Below are 23,627 nucleotides of genomic sequence, written 5' to 3'. Positions count from 1 at the left end.
CCGGTGGTTGGGGACCCCAATCATCTCTCATGACACATAATCCGAGACGTGTGAAGGAATTCTTTCCCAAATCTTCTCATCCACCAACTTGAAAAGTGAAAAGTAGACCATCTCCAAGTTCCCCGCGTGCACGTCTGTCATCTGGGTGCAAAATGCTTCAAGCGGCATCCGGTATGCAAAGCCTTCCCAAATCCCCCCAATGCACAGGCAGACACGATGGCTTTTAACCAAAGCCGCCAACATATCAACTGCTAAACCTGCACCGAAAGGCCCCATCATGCCCTTTTTGGACAAGACGTGTCATATTAATGTAAATGGGATTACGTTCACTAAATGTATATGATAATGCTTTCATACAAAGCGTATCGAATCCAAAAGAGGATTCTTTGGAGAAAAAAAAAAAACAACAAAAGAGAAAAACATGACACGGGAATTGTCTGTGATCGGAATCGGTGTGTTGAGAGTTTCGGCACATTGGTTTGTTGGCAGCAAGATTTTTTTTTTCGTACGTCTCGGCGCTGCACGCGCTTGCCTCGGCCTCCGGCATTTGCCGTCGTCGTTGTTTTCTTTGGGATCTTACACATCTCTCCATCTTTCCTCGATGTCTTGTTCCCACTCAGAGCCTCATCTCCCTCCCTTTTCGATGTGTGACAGCTGCGGACTGTTTGTTTGGATTCTCTGCGCACCGCATTACAAGGTCGACAGATGCACCCCTGCCCAACCCGGCGCAGCTCGTCTTGCCACTTTGAACGATCACTCGGAATATCGGGCTCGGAAACAGTACGAGAACCAGGATGCGCAAATGTTTTCCGGTGCTGCGGCAAGTTGATTTAGACAAATCAACTGGACGGTGGTTGAATAAAAGAAGTCGGTTAGGCCTCCTTACAAAGGAATTCTCAAGATATCAAAGCAGATATTTCAGAAAGGTTTGACGCCGGAACTCCATCTCACGCTGTCGTCATCATCATATGGGCACAGCGCCGCGTTGCTTGTCGCATTCCCTCCTTGTTTTCCCTTTAAAGGTGTCACAGACATTCTGTCTTCTCGCACAACAAGAGGTCAGCCCGTTTTGGATTTTTTTTTAATCTGTTTCTGTCGCTTCTTTGCTTTATTTCGTTTCCTTTTCTTCCACACGTTTGCAGAGAAGAGTCGTCGTTTTGGACTGAGGTGTTGTAGCGCAAAGTTTGGATGTGATTGAAAAAATAAAAAAGGGGACTGTGGAACGTAAGATAAGATAAGATAACCTTTATTTGTCCCACACTGGGGACATTTGCAGTCTACAGCAGCAAAATTGGGGGGGGGGGGGGGGGGGGAGAAAAAAAATTTGAAAAAAATCACTGCGCAAAATAAACGTTTCAGAAAAGAACTGTACACAGTTCAATATAAGTGCAATATAAAATATAGCATTAGCAATTTTAGCTTTTGTAGAATACATATAATAAATTTGCAATAGCATAGAAAACACAGCATAAGGTGGCTGTGCTATTGACAATGGTTACATCATACATCATGTTGGGGATTGCAATTCTCCAAATGGCCCTCATTTTTAGCCCTCCGTGTATTTATTTATCCACCCTCTATTTTTTTTTCCCTCGTACAAGAGAGGTAAAAAAAAAAATCATTCGAGGGGACAGAAACGCTCATCCTTGCTCTTGTCTTGACAAAAATCTGTCGCCCTCCAACTTGGCGGCCCTCCTCTCCCCTCTCTAGCTCTGCCTGTCACGCTCCACTGGCAGGGTTAAGTTAAGTAAGAGTGTTCTAATAATTAGGACTGAGCGTGTGTGGCTGTCTTCCTGACGGTGCTTAGCCAGATGTTAAAAGCCCTGTTGTCCCTCTCTTGTTGCCCCCGTCATTCCCCAACTGTGCGACACACACACACACACACACGCGTGCGCGCGCACCCACCCTGCCTGTTAGGGTGGCAGTTGTCACTCTTGTGTAAGGCCGAGAGTACACGGCTAGCCGCTCTCTGAAAAGATGAGCTTTCTCAGCAAAATATTGAAATGTTTTTAATCATTCTTTTGAGCAACCCATCCTTCCCTCCAGCCTTAATTGCGCATGTGGCGCAAACACGCATGCTTAGCGTAGCGTCGAGTGTGTGCGTGTGTGTTGGCTGATGCGATCGAGTCTCGTGGTCACTGTTGCAATGATGGTTTGGATGGAGGATTAGTCGCTTCCTGTCGAGCCTTTTGTTGGCCCGGCAGCCGAACCATTTGAACGCCGATAACGACGTGCATGCGGATGTGCGCGCGTGCGCGCACGTGCGTTTTCTTGAAAATTAACTCGTGTCTACATTTCATGGCCGCGAAAGCGTCTTATTTAGTTTCATCAAAGCATTGTTCAAGTAAAATGACATAAAAAATGTCATGGTTGATTAAAAGTGATCCGATGGTCAATCAACGCAATCGTCATTCACACACGGATCGTCTTTTAGCCTAGCAAGTCAACCCACAAAAACGTACACCGAATACATACAAAAAAAAAACTTTCAAAAGTTATTGATCTTCTTTTCCAAAACCCCCCCAGTCTGCAGTGACTCGTGGTAACGAGAGATGTCCTCATCCCGATGAGTTCAAAGATTGCTTTCTATTCATTTTGCCGGCGTTCTTCTCCAGCCCTCCGCCGCATGGTTTGATTCTTCTCCGTCGCTCCTCCCTCCATCTCTGTCCTTCCATCCTTCTCACTTCCTCTCGACACCCCTCCCCACGTCTCCTCCTCAGTAATCTAATCTGCAGCCAGTTTGTGGATGCAGTCTAGTGTGACAGACCCCCCAATATTGAATTATTCATCAAATCTGATTGGTTCCTGCTGATGGTAGCCATGATGCGAACCAACGGTTTGTGTGTGCGTCTGTGTGTGCGCGCATACAAGTGTGTATGCGACGAGGGGGGCTCTGGCTTTCAGATTGTCGGTCGTCCTTACTGCACTGTCGCTTCACAAACCTGCGCCGGCCAATAAATGGCACACAGATGCCTGTTCACTTTGTCGAGATTTTACGAGTTGCGCTAAACCGGTTGCACCTGTCGCTATTGAATGCAAAATTAAAAAAATCTGGATTATCATTTACTCTTAGACGTTCAGTTTTGCGAATCAATGACTACGTTTGAGGCGTATCATTGAGGTTCCATTTTTTTTTTCAATTTCATTTTTCTCGGTTTGTTTGTTTCTATATATATTTAACCCAAATTGCAAATCACAATTAGCATCCGCAGCATAAAATCCCTAAATGTCCCTTTGAAAGGTGAACCGAATCAATAGTGGATGTTTTATATGCATGCAAGAACGTGTGCTTGCTCATCTGATTTGCAAACGAATCTCAAGGAGTACCCACTGCCAAGGACGGCTCCAGGATGATTTTTAATTTTTTCCTCTCTTCCGGGGCTACATCTGAGAAAATAATGGCTAAATATTTTGAAAATATCAAATAATAACGCTGGAAGGGCTTAACTGGGGCCACATAGAGTTCTGACGGGACTGTGGCCCCCCCTCGCCCCGGTGTTGCGCCATTCCCGCCCTCTGCGGGGAAGAGTCCAAGTCGAAAATACCGTAAATGTCCATTTATTGGTTTATATTTTCATTACGGTTGCGTTTGCTGACATGCTTTGACAAAGCAATGAGACTGGGTGGTAATTTGCATACTGCCTCAATGACTACGTTTGAGGCGTATCATTGAGGTTCCATTTTTTTTTTCAATTTCATTTTTCTCGGTTTGTTTGTTTCTATATATATTTAACCCAAATTGCAAATCACAATTAGCATCCGCAGCATAAAATCCCTAAATGTCCCTTTGAAAGGTGAACCGAATCAATAGTGGTTGTTTTATATGCATGCAAGAACGTGTGCTTGCTCATCTGATTTGCAAACGAATCTCAAGGAGTGCCCACTGCCAAGGACGGCTCCAGGATGATTTTTATTTTTCCTCTCTTCCGGGGCTACATCGATACATGGGGCTCTGAGAAAATAATGGCTAAATATTTTGAAAATATCAAATAATAATGCTGGAAGGGCTTAACTGGGGCCACACAGATTTCTGACGGGACTGTGGCCCCTCCTCGCCCCGGTGTTGCGCCATTCCTGCCCTCTGCGGGGAAGAGTCCAAGTCGAAAAGACCGTAAAGGTCCATTTATTGGTTTATATTTTCATTACGGTTGCGTTTGCTGACATGCTTTGACAAAGCAATGAGATTGGGTGGTAATTTGCATACTGCCATTGGCTGGCGACCGGTTCAGGGTGTCCCCCGCCTAACTACTGCCTGAAGACGGCCGGGATAGGCTCCAGCATCCCCCGCGACCCCTGTGAGGAGACAGCGGATCGGAAAATGGATGGATGGATGGGTAATATGCATAGCCAGGATTATTAAGAAGCCATTTTCAATAATCATTTTTCTCATTGAATGAAGCATGACTTGTGATGACAACATTCAGGCATCCACGATATTTGTTCAGGTGCACAGTTTGACGCACCAAATTAAGACCATTTGGCCTTGGCGGTGGCCCGAGTTGTCCTGCATTCTCAAAGTTGATCTCACGAAGTAGCTGAAAGCCGTTTTCACACACAATCCCCCTCGGGCGTGCCATATTTGAAAACATCCCTGTTTGTAAAATCAACTCCAACTGTCACGTCAAATATGATCCCCCGTGGCATTGTCAGGTTTGCCCCACTACACACTTCACGTTGTTGATCCCCGCGGTGCCGCGGCATCCCGAAAAGCCAGGCCAGAGGGAAGTTGGGCCAAGCAGAACAACGGCAAACGCGCTGTCCTGAAGCAGTCCCGGGTCTACATCCGAGCTTTTTCCAAAGTCAACGTCCTGTTAGTGAGAATCTCAAAGGAGTGAAGCAATCCCCTCATGCTCTTTGCTCTTCTAACTTGCTCGTTGCTGCCATCCCCCTCTTGGTCTTTCTGCTCCTCTCTCCCCGTCACCGCGTGTGTGAGGAATCCCAGCCCACTGTTCAGCAGATGAATAATTTAGCGGTGTGTGTATCATCTGTTTACCGTGCTAATCCATCTGTCAGCAGGCACCTATCGATTCGCGCCTGCTTGGTAATTGTGCATCCGTGCCACGCATGCACGCACGCACACACACTCACTCACACACACACACACACACACACATGCAATACAGGATGCACAAAAACGCACTGGAGTACCTTTATGATGTGCAACTTAGCTCATATTCAGATTCTGTAGCTGTCAGCTGGACTTCATCTTCATTGAGTGAAAGTGATTGCAGAGTCAAGGTCATGAGAAAGAATGCGATCGCAAAGGCTTCTGGGACTTTCCTAGCATCATCGTGCGGTTTGCTTTTTTTGTTGTTTGTCCAGTCTTGGCACAGTGGATGCAGGTTTCGTCTTTGTGTGGACTAAATATGGACAAAAAAGGGAAGTAGAACCCTCGATCTGGCTTCATATTTACCATACTGGACAACTGTCAACTCGGCTCCTGATTTATGCGAGAAAATCGCGAGCGCAGTGCAATCGTGTATCAGCGGCTGGCTGACCATTGATGGCTGTAATTATTAAATGACTACTTTTAAAAGCTCATTGATCCATGTCATTAGCTACTCGAGTGATTACGAATGACTGCTTTAGTATGTTAATGCATGCACATACGGGGCGCGCTCACACACACACACATGCGCGTGCCTCCTCTTGTAAGATGTTATGACCAAAACAAAAACGATTCCATGATGTGTCTCCTTGGAATAAACCCGGCCGTCCTTTTTATTCTTCTAAGTTTGAGTGTCACGGTGTGTGTTCCAGCTGATTGATTACGTCGTGTAGTCCAAGCCGGGCCTTTGTCGCTTTCGCTAACACAGTGAACACACTAACATGTTTGCTGGGGTGCGCAGCAGGGTTCATTTCGATGTAGAGCGACTAATGTCACACCCCCTCGGCAAAATGCTCGGAATTCTGCCCTCTGGGACAAGTGTCACGTCTTTGTGCGCATGTGTGTGTGTGTGTGTATGTGTGTGTGTGTGTGCATCTCTATATTTGTGTGTACGAGTGTGTGTCAGGGGTGTTAAAAGAAGGCAGGGGCTTAGCAGAGCAAAAGAGAGCAAATCTGTCAGCTCTCCCCGGGCAGACAACCCTTCTGACCCTCATTCAAAGACATATTGATTCTCCTCTACACCCAACAGAGGAGGACGTGTGTTTGTGTGCATGTGTGTGGAAGTGCACAAGTGCTTAACACAGCCTGATGTCTCCTGCGCATCCGTTCTCCTCCGGCATTGTTAAACGAGAGAAAAATATGGTTGATTGTATAATCAATTCAACAGTTTTTCAGCGATTGAACCAATCGCAATTTGCTATCGGGTTTTTATAAAACACGAAACGGCAGGGGACAAGAGTTCACCGCTTTTTTTCCATTTCGTCGTCGTTATGGATGACAATTGCGTTTTAAACGCAGCAAGCCTCACGTTCGCTTTCCTACGACTCTGTGACGGCACCGATGACCTCTGGGACAATATCAATCAAGGCTACGCGTGGAGCTAGGAGCTCTGCTTGCGGTGGAGGATGTTAAAATGGTACTTGAAATATTGCCGGCACAGTTGAAAACGTTTTTTTTTTTTCAGTGGGGGTGGGGGCAGATGATTTCAAATGATTATTTTGGGATTTCTTTTATTTCCCACGGGGAAGACGGATTCATAACTTGACCTGTTGGAATTCAAGCAGCAACACAGAATTACGGCTTCCTCTGTATAAAACACGTCGGACATCCCACTCCTTTATTTTGCTTCCAGAAAATGCAAAATGAATCGGATGAAAGTTAGGGCAAACGTGTACTTCAACATTTCTGCGCTGTGCTTCCTTTCACACAATAGCAAATCCTGTCATAACATGTTGGATCCTATCACGGAGACGACGTGCTCAAAGTGCTTCATCTTCCGCAAAATGATATAGCGCCATATTTTAAAATCCATTTGAAGCCAAAAGAGCGACTCAAAAGAAAGAGTTTTAGTGCTTTAAACGTGCCAATAAAATGCCCCATTTGACTTCAACAAAAGCGCATCACATGAGGGACATTTTACATGACCCGTGGCAATAACAATGTCAACATACAGTATAATATCCACTGTGGCTTTTATGACATTTCGAATAAAGGGCAACAAAAATAACCCTGACTTTGCATCAGACACCGTCCGGGTCACGCCTTTGGACCCGCCGCGGCAGCCCGGCGCAAGGTCTCCGGTAATAGCTGATCGCAGGCCAACCAATAATGGCACTTTGTGAGCGTGCGTGAGTCAGAGGGGAGCATGAGGTGGACCCCGACAAGGCGAGTTGGTTGTCCGCAGCGAGGCGGGGCCACGGTGTAATGCGGAGCGGACAGGCTGCATGCTGACCCTGTTCCTGCTGACATGCATGCGCCACGTAAGCTGAAAAGTGTTGGCTGTGATAATGAAAGCTTGATGCCGTCGGAGTCAGCCGCGGGAAGAGAAAGACAAAATGGGAAAGGAGGAAAAAAAAAAGAACATGTGAAAGTCACGAAAGATGTCCGGGATTGAAATGATTTATGGACTTCATGGGGATCTTGAGTGAAGTTGATGTCAGATGTCAACGTCTGTAATGTGTGTGGAATGAATGTGGGAAGTGTCTTTTATGTGTCCTTTATGACGGTCGTCTTGACAGCCTAGAGCGAACTGTGACATCTCTTCAGTGGAACTAAAAATGAACAAAATTAAAATGTGCGTGGACTGTTGCGAAACAATCATGCACAACCGATGTGCATGTCTGAATTCAGTAAATCCACTGGAACCAAAGGATTTTTTTCCTTCAGTCTAGTAGATATATCTAACCAGGGGTGTGCAGTGACCTTTGAGGGTCAAGTAAAAAACGGGGCACATGTGTAACTGATGGTGTTCCAACACCGTCCACCGACTTAGGGTTTAAACCCGCGCCACCACCTCGCCGCCATCTTGGAGCGTGCTGACTGCTTAGGTAAAAAGCCAGCAAGCCCTGAAAGCTCGGGAGGCGTGACCTTTTACGAACCTGCAAACGTGCAGCTCTATCGGGAATCTGCCACACATGGATCAAGAATTTGAAACATCATTGACAATAGAACTAATTTCGCTATGTATGAGCGTCTTTTTTTTTTTTTCTATGAATTTTTGGCGGCGGATGCAAATATTGGTCAATGAAGGCCAAAGAGCTGTTGCTGGGGCACCACTCGGGGTCTATGTGTACACACGCTTGCAATACAATACCAAGTTGTCACGTGCGCACTTCTTTTTAAAAATGAGTTCTTTGGAAACACAAGATACTAAAAGCCTGGCGCATTTTCAGATCATCTTAATCTGTATGGAACTGAAACTGTACGCTTAATTTGGATCGAAATGACACAATAGCATCTCCACTCCGTTCCTTTGTTTCCTCTCTGTGTCTGTGTCTCACACACACACACACACACACACACACACACACACACACACACACACACACACACACACACACACACACACATACATGGAGTGTGGGCCCCAGATGGCACGGTGGTGTCAGGGTGAGAGAGGTTTGTTAGGATCAAAGAGCTCCAGTGTGTGGCCCCTCCACCCTTGACTTGCTTTCTTCTTCTCTTCTTTCCCTCTTCTGTTAGTCATTTTATTCCTCCCCTTCCACCACTTTCATTGGCCGCTTCCTCTGGCCCTGTTCTACCTCTCACTCTGTCCCTCTTCATCCCCCCCCCCCCCAATCTGTCCATCACAAGTGTGGATGAATTATTCATGCCTCTGTCCCCGAAGCCTTGTCACCTCTCCACCACTCTCTCTCGCCCCTCACTTTCCTCTCCTCCATTGCCTTCGTCCCTTTTTCCCTCCTGGATTTCTTCCACTCCTTTGCTCTGCGCGCACTTGCGTCCTTCACCCTCCACCTAATCTTGCGTCATCTTCTCGGCGACCCCGCAAATGTCTCAACCACACACGTCTTACTCTGGAGCACCTAAGTTTGACCTTTTATGAACATGCGGTCATCGCTCGTATTTCGCCGCCCCCCGCGAAAGGTGAAAACCGCGATTTGCCCCCCACGTAGAAATTTTCGTGAATGTGGGTACCAGCACGTTTACAATATATAAACGGTGTTTCGGCCTGACATATTTGAAACAAAGATTGCAACAGTGCATGTGTTTACTTAAAAATTCAATTCTAAAACCTTCTACAGTAAAGGGCAACAAAGGAGGTGTCGGTGGCATCGACTCGTACTTGACTCGTACGGGCTTTGGGTTCACTCGGGGACTCTTCTGCTGGAGACGGTGTAGGCGAAATAGGTTTAAGGTTCCTTTTTTAAGCAGACAATGATTTTTTTTTTTTTGTGAAGAAAAAACTGTGGACTTGCAGAGCGAATGCAAATGCGATTCATGCGAATGAAACCGATATTTACCTGACACGCTTTGGAAACACAAACCATAAAAATGAACAAGAAGAAAAGCAGTGATGATGCGTCAGAAGAGTCCACATTTCGCAGGCAATCGAGCACTGGTTTCTGCGTGCAAAACATACACAAAAACAATTTTAAGAGAAATAACATTTGCAGTTGATAGCTATTAATCAGAGGGAATCCCGATGAATACCAATGGAAGGAGCTCCGTGGTTCCTGGCAAATTACTTTGTATTCCCCCCTAGATGCTGTGTGTGTGTGTGTTTTACCGTTCCCACTTTTTGTGAAGATTTTTGATGCACAAAGTACTTGCCACCGTGTGCGCGTGTGTGTCGACTATGCGCTCGCATATGTCACGTGCAAAAAAAAAAAAAAAAAAAAACAGGGCCCTGTCTTGGCCGCTCACCTCCCATGTTACCACGAAGATTAATACATTTTAAAAAAACGTCCCCTTCACTTTGGCCCTGTGCCGCTCAGACCCCCACACGCACGCTGCTCACTATTCAGTGAAGGCTCCTGCGACATCAGCAGCATACAGCGCACTGCCTTTAGAGGCTGATCAATCTGTACTGCTGCTTGCGCTGATGAATTACAGAAGTCAAGACCAAAAAAAAAAAGGGGGGGGCGGGCGACGGTAGAAGACCGGAGGAGGATGGGTCAACTGTATACGGAGCGAGAGTTGCGACACGGGGATTTCATTAGATGCTTGTGAGGAATCTAGAGTAACACTCGAAATTGTCCCCTGGTGTGAGTGTGAGCGCGGATGGTTGTTGGTGTCTGTGTGCCCTGTGATGGGCCGGCAACCAGTTCAGGGTGTCCCCACGCCTGCTGCCTGAAGACAGCTGGGATAGGTTCCAGCACGGCCCGCCTGAGGAAAAGCGGATCAGAAAATGGAGGGATGGAATCCAGAGCAAAATGTCAGATCATGTGAGAAGGCCGGCACATAAGTGTGCATTGAAAAGCTAAGGGAGAAAAACAAAGAAGTTGCAAGTTTACAACCAAATGTTTGTCAAAATGATTGATTTATCTTGTGGACCTTCTTCACTATTTTTTTAATGAGTGTTTTAATTTATTTATTCCTGTCTTGTAGCTGAGAGCTTCCTTAAAACCAATTCGTATACACTTCCATGCAAAAATACCAAAGGGCTCGAGTATGTACTACCTGACTGTGTGGCCAGTGAATGTCGTCACCCCATTTCACCTGCGAACAAGTCTTTTAAATTAAACACGTCCAAAAAAAATCTGGTGCGGCCAGGCCTTCAAATGTGCCCGGCATAGTTTAGGCCACGAGCACATCAATGTCATTTTTCCTGCATTTTTATTTTCTCCCCACACACCTTTTTGATGAAAATTAAAGGTAGATTTATCTGCGCCAGTCTGCGAGCACATCCTAGCCTCCCCCCGCCCCTCATCCTTGACGGTGATAAATCCGTAGCTGTGTATGACAGCTTTGTAGCTGCCGGGAGGCCCCTCCCGCCTTGTTTAGCTGTGATTCCAGTTGACAGCTTTAGGAGCGTGTCTTTATTTAAGAGCTGCTGTAATTACACAGGCTTTAGCATATGTAGACGGCCAGATATGATTCAAGCCGACGTGGCCGGGAAAAGGGAGAGAGGGGGAGCTCAATGGCTGAATGAGAAGAGAGATAAAGCACGGCGCGACAAGGAAGCGGGAGCAAGAAAAGGGGAGAAGGAGAGAGGAGAGCGAGGAGACGGAGAGAGGGAGAGATACGGCTCGCGAGGTAGACTGATGGAGCAATTGAGATCTGCGGAGAGGGCAGTCGGGAACGGCGAGGGGAAGAGATATGGTTTGGCAAATAAAAGACAGCGCCGGGCTGCTGCAAACGCTTCTCCTTATGATGCCTCATTAGGGCTCGGGGCTGCAGATAGCGCCTGTTACGGAGATCTACGGCCTCGGCGCCGGGAGAGAAACAGAAGGGCTGAAAGAGAGAAGAGGCGCGCGGCCCGGGGCGAGAAGCGTCGTAATGGGCGGCAAAAATCATAAAATGAATCTGCGGGAAATGAAGCAAAATCAAATATTTATGAAGCAAAAAGTCAACTTTTGCTTTGTGAAATCAAGCGCGACATCAGGCGCCTTTGATTGCTCTCGGAATTGTTTGTTGTCCGATGACCCGAGATGAGTCACAGCCTATCTAGCACCATTTCGCAAGCATTTCACTTTTTTTTCCAGTTTGTGTGGGGTGAAAAGCTACGTTAAGAGAAGAACCTCCAGGTAATTATCTTAGTATTTTTTTTATTGATTGATTAATTTATTCCCTCGCTGGTCCCTCCATATGGAATGAGCTTCCGTTAAACGTTAGGCAAGGCCTCTCTGTCTCTCTCTCTCTCTGTCCATCTTTCAAACTCCAACTCATGTAAAAACACAATTTTACATCGCTTTATTTTGCTTTATGAGCAAATTTTCACAGGTGACACGCAGATGTTGTCTCTTAGCATCAACCTTTGAGATGGGATGAGATCTATAGACTATCGTTTCATCTTAATTTAACTTACCCCCGACATTTTAACATCTACTCGGATAGCAACAGTCAAACGTTGATACCCAAACCATCCACGAATACCTCATACATTCAGAGAGAGGAGATTTCTTCTCTCATTTAAAAAAATAAAATACAAAATAAACAACCTCCAGGTTTAAGACCATTCTACATGTACAGTGTCATTGATTATTTTTGAAATTGTGCTTTGATGCAAGGGCCAAAAGCAAAAAGCAGTCAAACGGACTGAGGGAGGCCGCATTTTGGCTGCGCTCACTTTGGTCCTCGCGCTAAGTTGCTAACAGACGTGCGAGAGGAAAGGTTTGTGGTTTTAAATGAAGAAGAAATAATGACAGGCCAAGACACGTCCTCAGAATGTCCTCGTTGGAAGTGAATGGGAGAGGGGAGTGGAAATGAATGTTTCATTATATCTAATGTTGCCTTCGCTGCGGGGCCATCCAAAGTAAGCGAGCTGTGAAAGGTTCAAGCCCCTTGTGAGCACTTGGAGCAAAGCAACTCTCCGCGTTCTTCATATTGGCCCTCCAATGAGTACCACTGGACGGATTTTGTGCCAGCACACACTAGCGCTTTTTATTCGACGGCACTTTTTTTTTCTTCTTAATCTTGACATGATTATAACAAGGTCACTATTTTAAGATGAAGGAACGGGCAAAGTGTAATAAATATTTTTGTGAGCGACACTGCTATAGTAGACATATATTAGGAGGTTGTTTTGTCCATACTGTACACGCATCCCGATTTTCAAATGTCATAGTCGATTTTTTTTTAAACGTGAGTGACCCTGCACATGATAAGGAAAAAAAATCCTTACTGCTCTTCATGGTGTGTGATGTACTCGAGAGGACCAGTACAGCACATCACACACTGAACCATTCAGCATCGTCACTTGACAATCATGATTCTCCTCCACAAATCACAAATCTATCGCAGTACCAAGACTGACTTGTGAGGGGCAGCACTGAGCCACGGGCTGTCCAGACTACCAAAAACCATACAAAGAAGAAGAAAAAGAAACTAGGCTAAACGTTAGCATATCCAGGAACTACATTGTGGTAGCATTTTTATTTATTTTTTTATTATCGTTGTGGTGAATGACTTGGGAGACACACCATACAAAACACAACTAGTAGCTACTTTTTGTCTGGCACAAGGTGATTTGAGTTAACAAGTAAAAATCAAATTGAAAAAAAACATTCTGATTCATGAAATAAAATACAAATGAAAATTCTTTGACAAAACTAGAAAACTAACTTAAGTCACTGCGAAAATGTTCTTCCTCTTCTTCTTCTTCGTACATGAGCCTTTTGGGCTTGATTTTAAGTGTATTAAGTAGGAACAATGTTTGTCGAACAGACGTCTGGGTGTTTTACTGTCTGCCGAGGAGCGACGTCATGTAGCGGCAGTCAACTAGGAAAACAAGGGAGGCAGCCCGGTGCTTGACTGGTCAGCGCGTCCGCCTCACAGTGCAGTGGTGGCGGGTTCGATTCCGGCTCTGGCCTTTCTGTGTGAAGTTTGCATGTTCTCCTTGTGCCTGCGTGGGTTTTCTCCGGGTACTCCGCTTTCCTCCCACGTATGCGGATGCATATTTGGAACTGAGAGCCATCGATACAATTTTATTTTTGCCCAGGCAAAAAAATCAGTCCAGACAGAGGTTTATTTGACCTGACTTTTGGCGGCGCGGTCGTCGACTGATGACTTTACTGTACTCACAAAGGTCGCGGGTTCGATTCCGGCTCTGGCCTTTCTGTGTGAAGTTTGCATGTTCTCCTTGTGCCTGCGTGGGTTTTCTCCGGGTACTCCGCTTTCCTCCCACGTATGCGGATGCATATTTGGAACTGAGAGCCGTCGATACAATTTTATTTTTGCCCAGGCAAAAATCAGTCCGGACAGAGTGAAGTGGGAAAAGTTACGACTCTTACATTCAGCAAAAATTTTTTTGGGGGTATTGTTTTTCTATCATCGGCCAAATTTCTGTAACACAGGTGACGTCGAAGCGCGAATGGAGGTTTCTGGCATTGGATGCTTAAAAGGACTCCAATGCGGCGGCTTAACTGGGTGTAAAATGTTTGTAGTCGCTTCTATTGTTCCTCCTAATGGGAGCTATTGATGTTCCAATCAAAGTACATCGGGAGGTTTTCGCGTACACTCGGATGAGAGACGACGACCGCCGCCGCAGCATCGTTTGGTCTCTGCGTGCTCCTTTTGGCTTCTTCGTTTCCACGTCGCCGCAAGACGCTCGACTGGAATGTCAGCGAAATTCCCGGCGTTGACAAAGTGGTTCACAATACATAATGATGACAACAATAGAGCGAAATGAGTTCTAATGCGCTGATTTATGCTGCCTTCGTCTCTCTTTGCGCGTCAGCCTCTCTCTGTTTAACAGCAGGTAAACAGTCATGCCGTTTGTCGTGGGGATTTGATTCAGTAGCGCAGCGCATTTCCAAATGGTAATTTGCAGAAATGAAAACTTAATCAAGCATGCTGCAGAAGTGGCCCTGAATAATTTAACAGGGGAGGGAGCGTGAGCAAGAGGAGGAGCGGCCGCGAGGAGCAAGAGGAGCCGCAATTTTCAAACGCTCGGCGTTATAGCCGTCCGATGATTTATTTTACGATTGGGTTTTGGGGTCTTTTATTTTGGGTCACTGAAAGTGCGATTTTCCCGTCTTGTCTCCTGACTAAATTCCATGCGTTATTTTATCCACCTGCGGAATGCAGTCGGCATCCTGGCCCGAAAGCCTTTTCAAACTCATCTCCGCAGTCAAAACGATAACCCTGGAAATGGAATCGCATCTTTCATCTCACGGTAAATAAAGCAAAACAGAATTGGAATCCGAGGCCGCTCAAGTTGGTCAAACATCTCCCCGTTGAATGAATGCCGTCGTACAAAAGATGGATCAATCATTTGTCGTCGATGTTTCTCTTTAGCTTCCATTTCCTACTGCCGGACCTCATCGATCACTTTCCCCAAAGCCTTTCTTTCCTTATTGCCGTCTTTCTGTCTTCCTTTCCTTCCATCCCTTCCTTCCGACCTTTCTTCTTTTTTCTTTCTGGCTTTCTTTCTTGTTCCTTATTGCCGTCTTTCTGTCTTCCTTTCCTTCCGACCTTTCTTCTTTTTTCTTTCTTCCTTCCTTCCGTCTTTCTTTCTATCTTTCTTTCTCTCCCTTGAACAAATGTTCAGGTTTGAGGTACTCGGCCAGACGCAAGAGCGTGAAGACATCTTAATGCAGATGAGTACATCTTCATCAGAGGATTTTTGATTACATTATTAATTAGTTTACCCCGGTTAAACTTTGAATACCTCCCTCCTTTATCTTTGATTAATTTCTGATCCCGGGGAAAGAAAGTTTCATTAAGACTAAAGTCGTTCGTCTTCCAGGAGGTCGAACTGTCACAAAGTAAGCGTTGCGCTGTTTTTATGCACCGGCATGCATTCCCGCATGCTGCCACTTGTGGGTCAACAATGGCTGCCGAACAGTTGGGGGGGGCGGGGTCAAAAACAAAAACATGAATGTCATCATAAATCAAGCGGAGACATTTGTATGGAGGTGTTTGTATCATCTGAAATCAGCTGCGTCTGTCTCATTTTTGTTTCAGTGAGTACAAATTCTCTGACTTTCTTTGGTCCAAACACAAAATTGGATTCTCTTTCATGAAGTCCCCTTCGAGAGGTTGACAGACACAAAACGAGGGAAAGTCTCTCTCTCTCTCTCTCTCTCTCTCTCTCTCTCTCTCTCTCTCTCTCTCTCTCTCTCTCTCTCTCTCTCTCTTTCGCCTTCTCTCTCTTACACACATCACACACATGCAGACGAGACTTCGAATTTTATTAAGTACCCCAGACAAAGGCTGAAAGTGAAACAAGAGGGGAAAAGTCACTGCTGGCATAGTAAATAGGCCCGCTAACGAAAACACGAAGAAAAGAGGCAAGTTGGTTCAAGGAAGTGCAGGAGGTTTTCGACTGGGGGGGATAAATGCAAAGTTCATGTCTTCTGATCGCTTTTCAATTAGTGCATGATTTAAAAACGATATGGAACACCTTCCACACGTGTTTTTAAATATAGACATTTGCATCTGCATGTGGCTGCTGCGATGAAACTTAGGGTGCCATGAAAAAGTCTCATAAGTTTTTGCGTCGTTCCCCCACGTGAATGTTCAGAAGATCACCAAGCAATCTGAAAAGAAAAATCCTGAAGTTGACATTATCGAGGTGTTCGTTATGAGCAAAATCGGGAAAATGGAAAATGAATCACGTGAAATGGGCACTTTGAAATGCGAACGTTATAGCGGTGGTGCAAACGTTGTCAACGGGGGTACATTGAAAAGCGGTTCGACTGTACTTGTCTCCTCCAGCTAAGAACTGGTTGGGCTGCCCTCAACGACAAAAAACTGAAATCAAGCATTTTCTGGAACTGCCGATGACTTTGGAGATATTGCGTCCCACTCGTCCTTGCACAATCACTTGAATTCGACATCACCGGAGGCTTTTCGAGCGTGAAAGGGCTTCTTAAGGTCACGCCACAACATGCCGGTCAGATTTCAGTGCGGGGATAAAAGCATCATTTCAAAAGTTGAATTTCACATGTTCGTGTGTGTATTATGCAGCGTGATGTTGACTCGAAGTATCCGTGACTGAAGTACGAAGATGCGAGACTGTTCAGGGCCCCAACGCTGACTTTTGCGCTCTTCCACCTCATGAAGGATGGACATTGAGCAGGAGGAGTGCCGGAGATGGCAGGAGGAGGTTCAGGATGATACCTTGCATGACTGCATTTTCCCTGGAGGGGCCCTACCACACACACACACACACACACACACACACACACACACACACACACAATGAGCGATGGCGGGTGTTGGGGTGGCTGTCTTGTTGGCAAGGGTTTCTGATTTCACGGCCTACTAGGTGGTGGCATTCAACCTCCGTCAGGCAAACCTCCCACCCACACGGACACACTAACACATCCACTCTGCTTTGTCCACTGCATACCTCAGAGTTTCCCCATCGTTTTGGAGTTTTCACACCGAAAGTGTCCCGCTTATGAATTCAAGCCGCTTCGAGGTCTGTGGTGTTTTTCATTAGCGTTCGAAGGAAGGAGCGCTTGGTTTTTACTTTTTTTTGGGTGGCGGGGGGTGGTAAAATCATGATTGGTTCGGCCACTTGGACACTAAACTGCGCCGCATTGTTTGCTGAAAGTCCCGTGTCACTTAACGGTCTCTGGTTCTAAAATGGAAAGCTGACCAAGTGCTTTCCTTTATGTGAATTGCTGTCACCGAGCCCTTGTTCTCCCAACACGCACACGCACACGCACACACTCATGCACGCAACCAAAGCGACTAGTTGCTCATCAAGAAAAATGGTGGACTTTAAATTTGCATTTTGAGTGAGTGCAGTCATGAAGTTGAGGCACATGATGCATGCTCAAGCTGGACAAATGATAATTGATGGAGAGGAGGACAGAGAAGATGGGGGGTCCTGTCAGCTTAGGACCAAGAGGAAGAGCTTCAGAGGTCAAGAAACAAGAGGCCTCATAGCAACACACGCACACACACACACACACACACACACACACACACACACACACACACACTGCACAGCAGTTCCTCTCTGGGCCATTCAGGCTTTTGGTACGTGAGAGAATTTTAGTGCTCCACTGACCAGTTTTAGTCGCTAAGCAATCCTTAACTTGGGATAGCGCAAACATGTGCCATTAAATCCAAATCAATCATTTACAGGCTGTGTGTTTGTGAGCTGGGAATGCATTTCCCCGTGTGCAAAAAAATAAAATAAAATAAAATAAAAAAAGCATTTACATTCCCCCCCAACGATAAGATATGGAATGCAAAGAATTCAGCAAGCCCAAGAGTAACAAGTCATTTCTTTGCATGGCCCCAACGCTGATGTGTCAATTCCTCCGGGAAGCTGGCATTGTAAATCCGGGTGATGCGTTACTCAACATTTGCATTGTGCTTTATGCAAAGCCACATGCGCCATCCTGATGTCATAAAAAAATTAACTATAGTACCAAAAGTGTCAGGCAGCATTTGCTGAAAATTATGATGACACTTGTTTTTCGGGAAGGAAAGAATTGTGCCCCCTTCCGCCCTCCTTTTAATACCACATATTTAATACGCGACGATAGGCGCGTGTCGCATATCATTTTGTTTGTTTTTGTTGGAGGTGGGGGTGAGGTTGGGCTCCGCTTAATAAACGGCGATCCTCAAAACGCCGTGTATCATCTGAATTGGATGCTCCTAAAAGTACAATTCCGAAATGGGTATTTTTTTTTTCCCTGGAAAACAAAGTCCCACAAAAAACTGCAGTCGTGTCATGTTGTCAACAGTAACAAATCTTCCTGACTTCAGCGTATCTCACGACGCAAAAATGAACATCAAATGTTGAAAGATGGTCGAGAAAACGTTCGCAGCAACTCACAAGCACCTCATTGAACACCCGCCATTTTAATCTAGAAATGCAAACAACTGCCGTCATGGTTCCTACATTTGTATCCTTGTGGTATCGGGTCATTTTGTAAAAAGAAACAAAAAAAAACGATTTTGTTTCCGAGGGGGATAATTGATGACGTTAAGAGTAAGTTCTTGTTGGGAGACCTCCGTGTTCCGCCAGTGCATATGCACGAGAGGACGCATTAAGTGCAGACACCCAATCCATCCTTTTCTCCCTCTCGGACTTTGACAGAAACACTAAATGAAACCGTGTCTCCTTCAGAGCAAACTGCTTTTCTGATTTAAGGTCACCACGCACCCAAAGAACAAAAAAAAAGAAAAAAAAATCACTCGACTAGATTTAGTTTTGGACAATAAAGCACCGGCCACACATCATTAAAATACTTGCAGCGCACTTTTCTCCAAGTCGTTAACCTCGCGTGGCACTTTTTTCGGGTTTTAATGGCTGCAAATCAAACACGGCCCCATGGTCATTTAATTAAGGCCCGCCACCAAACTCTCCGACCTTGTTCCAAATTTTGAAGAAGAGCAACGCATTGGCGCCATCCTCCAAGTTGATTAAAATATATGATATTTCACATTAGTTTCGTTTTTTATGGGCGGTGAGGTAATTCGTTGTCAGCAAATGGCTTGTCAGAGTGCTCTGTGAGTGATGTAACACTTATGAAGTCTATCGTTGGAATTGCCCTCGTGCCTATTAGAGAAAATCGACTTCTAGGCCCATTATTTGATTACCTTGCTTGCAAGTTTGCAGAAGGCCACCGGGCATCGGCGGTGGGCGGATCCCTCCGAATACGGATCATATCGATACCGGCGATGATGTTGACCCATACCGGTGTCACCTGTCCTGTAAACACTGCTGCCATATTTAAATTTCTCGCATTTGCACTCATTGTGTTTCATTTCATAAAAGAAGTCCACCATTGGGGGAGGAAAAATCGACATAAAACAACAACAACAAAAAAACATGAACTGGGTGTTTTGAATTCAGAATATATTTATTCACAGTTTGATGAAATGAGGCATTTGCCCGTGCGGGTCGGACCCAAATATATTTTCTGCTCCTGATTCAAAATCGCCAAGCTCCTTCCACACGTAAAGAAAGCACTTGAGCACGTTCTTCGAGTCGCATCTCGAGGTCTAAGCTCATACCTGGTTCCTAATTAACACACATTTAAAAGCACTCATGATGCAAATTAGCATTAACACCAGGACAGGGTTGCAGGGGTGGGTGCCGCTAATTGACAAGACAAGATCATTCCACTAATGCATATTTATCTCATGCTAATTGACGTGCTCGGCTAAAGAAAAGTGTGCACTTAATTAATTGACATGGAGGGGATGGAGGGTGGGGGGGGGTATATTGGAGGCATTCAATCCGGTGAGGAGGGGGGAGCAGAGGGGGCACATGATGGCTGAAAGGTGGGGCAGAATTAGGTCAAAATGAATTGTAGCAGTATATTAACGGAGATTTTCCATATTGATTATTAATTTTTGTACAAACCGTGATTCGTATTACATCAACAAGATTCTTCAATCATTATTTTCAAGCTGAACGATATCTATTTTTTTCAAGGACTTTTTGTGAAGCTAAAATGGGAACGCATTTCCAAGAACAGATTATTTGGTACACAACAATTGAGGCAAATGCTCACATGAGACTGAAAGCTTTGTAGGAAAGTTTTGTTTGGTTTTGTTGTTTTTTTTTTTTTTTTTATTAGTATTTTTTTTTGCATTTTCAAAAGCATCTTAAAATGTCCGCCACGCCTCGCCACTCTGGGTTTCACCGATGGCACGTTGCAGACTTGTTTTGTTTCCAAAAATGACGGTGTCTGTCCAGCCCCAGCCCCTTGTCATTTAGTTTGTGTCTCAAACACACACACACAGACGCGTGCGCACACACGCATGTAAACACGTGTATCGTATCAAAGGAGTCGAGAGTTTGTTCAGCAATTAGTTATATTCCATGTTGAAAAAAAACCACATTCAATTCTACCTGACTTCCTTCCACCTGCTTGAGAAAATATTTTACAGAAATGAAAGATTTTTGAAGCGCCCCGGCCACACACACACACATACACACACGCACACGCACGCACACACACCGGGGACTCTCATCCATTTCAGGCCACAGATGGTCCTTACAATGGAGCAGGGGTTCCCTTGTTATGTGTGCGTCTGAATGTGGGAGTTTACTCCTGCATTTGGACGGCTCGCCCCATCCGCCTCCTCCTTCCTCGCCCTCCTCCTCCTCCTCCTTGTGTCCAGGCAGCCGTTTTGCTCCTTCGTTTCATTCTCTCTTTGTGTCCTTAACTTTTCTCTTTCTGAAATGGCTTTTGTGTCAAACCCTCAACCACTGACCAACTCTGCCTTCTGCTCATCTGCCCCTGTTTTCACCTCACACACACACACACACACACACACACACACACACACACACACACACACACACACACACACACACACACAGCAAAATTGGCGACATAAATTGAAAAAGACAAAAGCATTTTAAGGTAAGTCTAATAAAGCCTGAAATGTTTCAGCCATATTTAAAAAAGCTTTACATGTGAGATCATCATAGTGTAGCACTGGATGAAATTTCGTTTTCATTGCAAGACCCATGGAAGAAAGAAATTGTGTTTGGCGCCACTCAGATTTCCCCCAACTCCCTTCTGCTGCATGACAAATTCGAAATGGGCGTCTGTTATAGTGTCCCACACGCTTGCATAGCAATTTAATAGCTCCATTTGAACATGAAATTTTTTCAAAACTTTGATGTGGAGGCAAAGCGTTGCGTTTACTGTAAAGCTCAGTCTGCTCATGTATATTTTCCTCTCTCCCGTGCACGCCGGCTTCTCTTGCTTCTCCGTAGGTGGCTGAGTAATAAACACACTAGCTGTCTGTGTGTCTTCCCGGCTTGGCAGGTTGAGGCCTACTTAACCAGGCGAAAGCGCTGCTCTTTTCTAAGTCCCTTTGAAAGGCTCCCTTTGTCGGTGACACGCCACCATGTTAATGTCATGTACCGTAGAAATTGCTGCGGCTATGGCTATTAGCTTCGCCGCCAAAGTACAGAGAGGGACGGGGAGGGAAAGAAGCCGAGCGGCTGCCCACAAACCCTGACTGGCTTCAAATGTGCACCATAATTGCATTGCTGTGAAGAGGGTTGAACCCCCCCCCTCCCCCACCCAAACCCTCTGCTCTCATCTCTCCATCTCTTTTTCCTCACCCCTCCCCACCTCTCTCTTCCCTTTCTCTTCCTTTTTGTGTTAGCGATTTGTCCCTTAAGCCGGCGTAACGTCTCGGCCGAGGCCGCAGAATGTGGAGAGCAAATTGGAGGCAGAGCGTGAACAATGGAACATGCGTCGCCACTGGGGTATCCGTCTCCTTCACTGGGAACCGTGAGAGGTGTCGAGCGTAAGAAAGCCACGGACTGCGGTGGTGCAGAAGTTAAACAATGATGGCCGGCCATGACTTGGGCTTATCTTCCCAAGATGAAACTATTTCGGCAAAGTGGAGTCATGAAGCTTTTGTGTAAAGTACGTCACAAAATGGGCAAGACAACAATCATCTGAACACGTCGCACTCAAATGATGACGTGGAAGACATGAAAATGCGAGAGAAGCTAGCACGACGTTTCATTAGCAACTTAGCCGCTACTCAGTAGCCGTGCAGGACAAAGCAGCAATCGATCTTTTGATCATGATTGTGAATGAAGCGGTCCATGGCGCAGACAAGGTTGGGGATCACTGATGTAGCGTACGCGCGCCCAGATGTGAACGCCGTATGAGGAGCCGAGGCCTCGGATGCTGAATCCAATCCAAACGTGTACTTCGAAGAAATCATTCTCTCAAACCAAATTGCATCAAGTACGATGCGAGTTCTGAAAATATTCTGCCTTTGCGAATGTAGTGACAGCGACGTTGACAAATTAACGCCACTCCAGCGTACTTTCGAACACGTTCTGACCAAACCGGCGGAAACGAGTCTGAGCCAAAGAGAAACAGGACGGCGGTGGCTATCATTTACACTGAGTCAACAGCTTAGCAAGAGAGGGAGCCCAGCCATTGGCCTTTCTTGTTTGATGCTTCAGAAGGCCTAATTTGATTTGGTTCACCTCCTATTGTTTCAGCGCTGTGTTGCCCTAATCCACTTTAAAGTGGAGACAGCTTTTATCCTTTTCAATCCCTCGGCTTTCCCTTTTTCTCTTGTCCTCTCATTGATGCGCCATACAATTTGCTTGCATTAAACTTGAGGTTTTTTTTTCCCCTTTTAGATATATGAATAAGGCCTACAGTGAAGCTGCTGGTTCACCTGAAAAATTGTTGACTTTGCAAGTCAAATAAACTCAATTCTGCTTTTCTTTTGGTCATCTTTGGAATCCTCAAAAAAAAAAAAAAAAAAAATCTCTCAGTTGAATTTGAACTGCTCCAACAGTTCTTGGTGATAATGAAAGCCAGGGTTGAGGGGGCTTATAGTTTGGCCTTAAAGTGCTTCCCTCCACCAGGCCAGACCAGATCTGGTGCAGCCTCGACAGTATTAACAATGGCGGGGGGGGGGAAAAAAAAAAAACCAACCCTCTGGAGAAGCGAAAAAATAGTTGCAGAAGAAAAACGGAGGAAATTGTCACCAGAGTTAGAGAGAGAGAGAGAGACAGAGACCCCCCCCCCTCCTTTACCACTCTCCCTCCCCCGTTACTCAATCGCTCAGTCAAAACAGCGAAATGACCAGCTCTTTGGGTTGGTGACTGTGCTCAGCTCTCTCCCCCCCCTTCCACACCCACACCCCTGCCCACATACACACCACCAGCTCCCCAAACACACAAAACGCCATTCTTGAAGAAAGCCACCCACATGAACTTCTTTTGTTGTCCTCTTCTTCGGCAAGCCATTGACCGACTGGCTGCCTGACTGGTTGGATGGTTGCTGCATTTGAAATCCTGCTGCAGCCACCCTCGTTTTCCTCCGTCACTCTCCAACCGTGCGCGCTCTCTGGCTGGGGATGTCCCACAAGGCAGGTGTAACCGTAACAATGGCGGGGGGGAAAAAAAAAACAACCCTCTGGAGAAGCGAAAAAATAGTTGCAGAAGAAAAACGGAGGAAATTGTCACCAGAGTTGGAGAGAGAGAGAGAGACAGAGACCCCCCCCCCTCCTTTACCACTCTCCCTCCCCCGTTACTCAATCGCTCAGTCAAAACAGCGAAATGACCAGCTCTTTGGGTTGGTGACTGTGCTCAGCTCTCTCTAAGGGAGCTTAATGCACCCTGTGGCCCATTGACCACCCCCCT

General features: G+C 45.8%; 1 protein-coding gene and 1 long non-coding RNA gene across 5 annotated transcripts in view; both read left to right on the top strand.

Annotated features, from left to right (window-relative positions):
- The window catches only part of rnf220a (ring finger protein 220a), a 121,886-nt gene that overhangs the window by 11,329 nt on the left and 86,930 nt on the right, over window positions 1-23,627 (top strand). The gene's annotated exons all lie outside the window — the stretch shown is intronic.
- LOC109515506 (uncharacterized) lies at window positions 11,106-12,024 on the top strand. The gene is made up of 2 exons (XR_002168198.1): window positions 11,106-11,552; window positions 11,841-12,024. It is a non-coding gene; the product is annotated as an uncharacterized LOC109515506 (long non-coding RNA).

This window comes from Hippocampus comes, unplaced genomic scaffold, assembly GCF_001891065.2.
Source record: "Hippocampus comes isolate QL1 unplaced genomic scaffold, H_comes_QL1_v1.1 scaffold117, whole genome shotgun sequence".
Lineage (NCBI taxonomy): Eukaryota > Metazoa > Chordata > Actinopteri > Syngnathiformes > Syngnathidae > Hippocampus > Hippocampus comes.
This window is presented reverse-complemented; position numbering and strand designations above follow the sequence as displayed.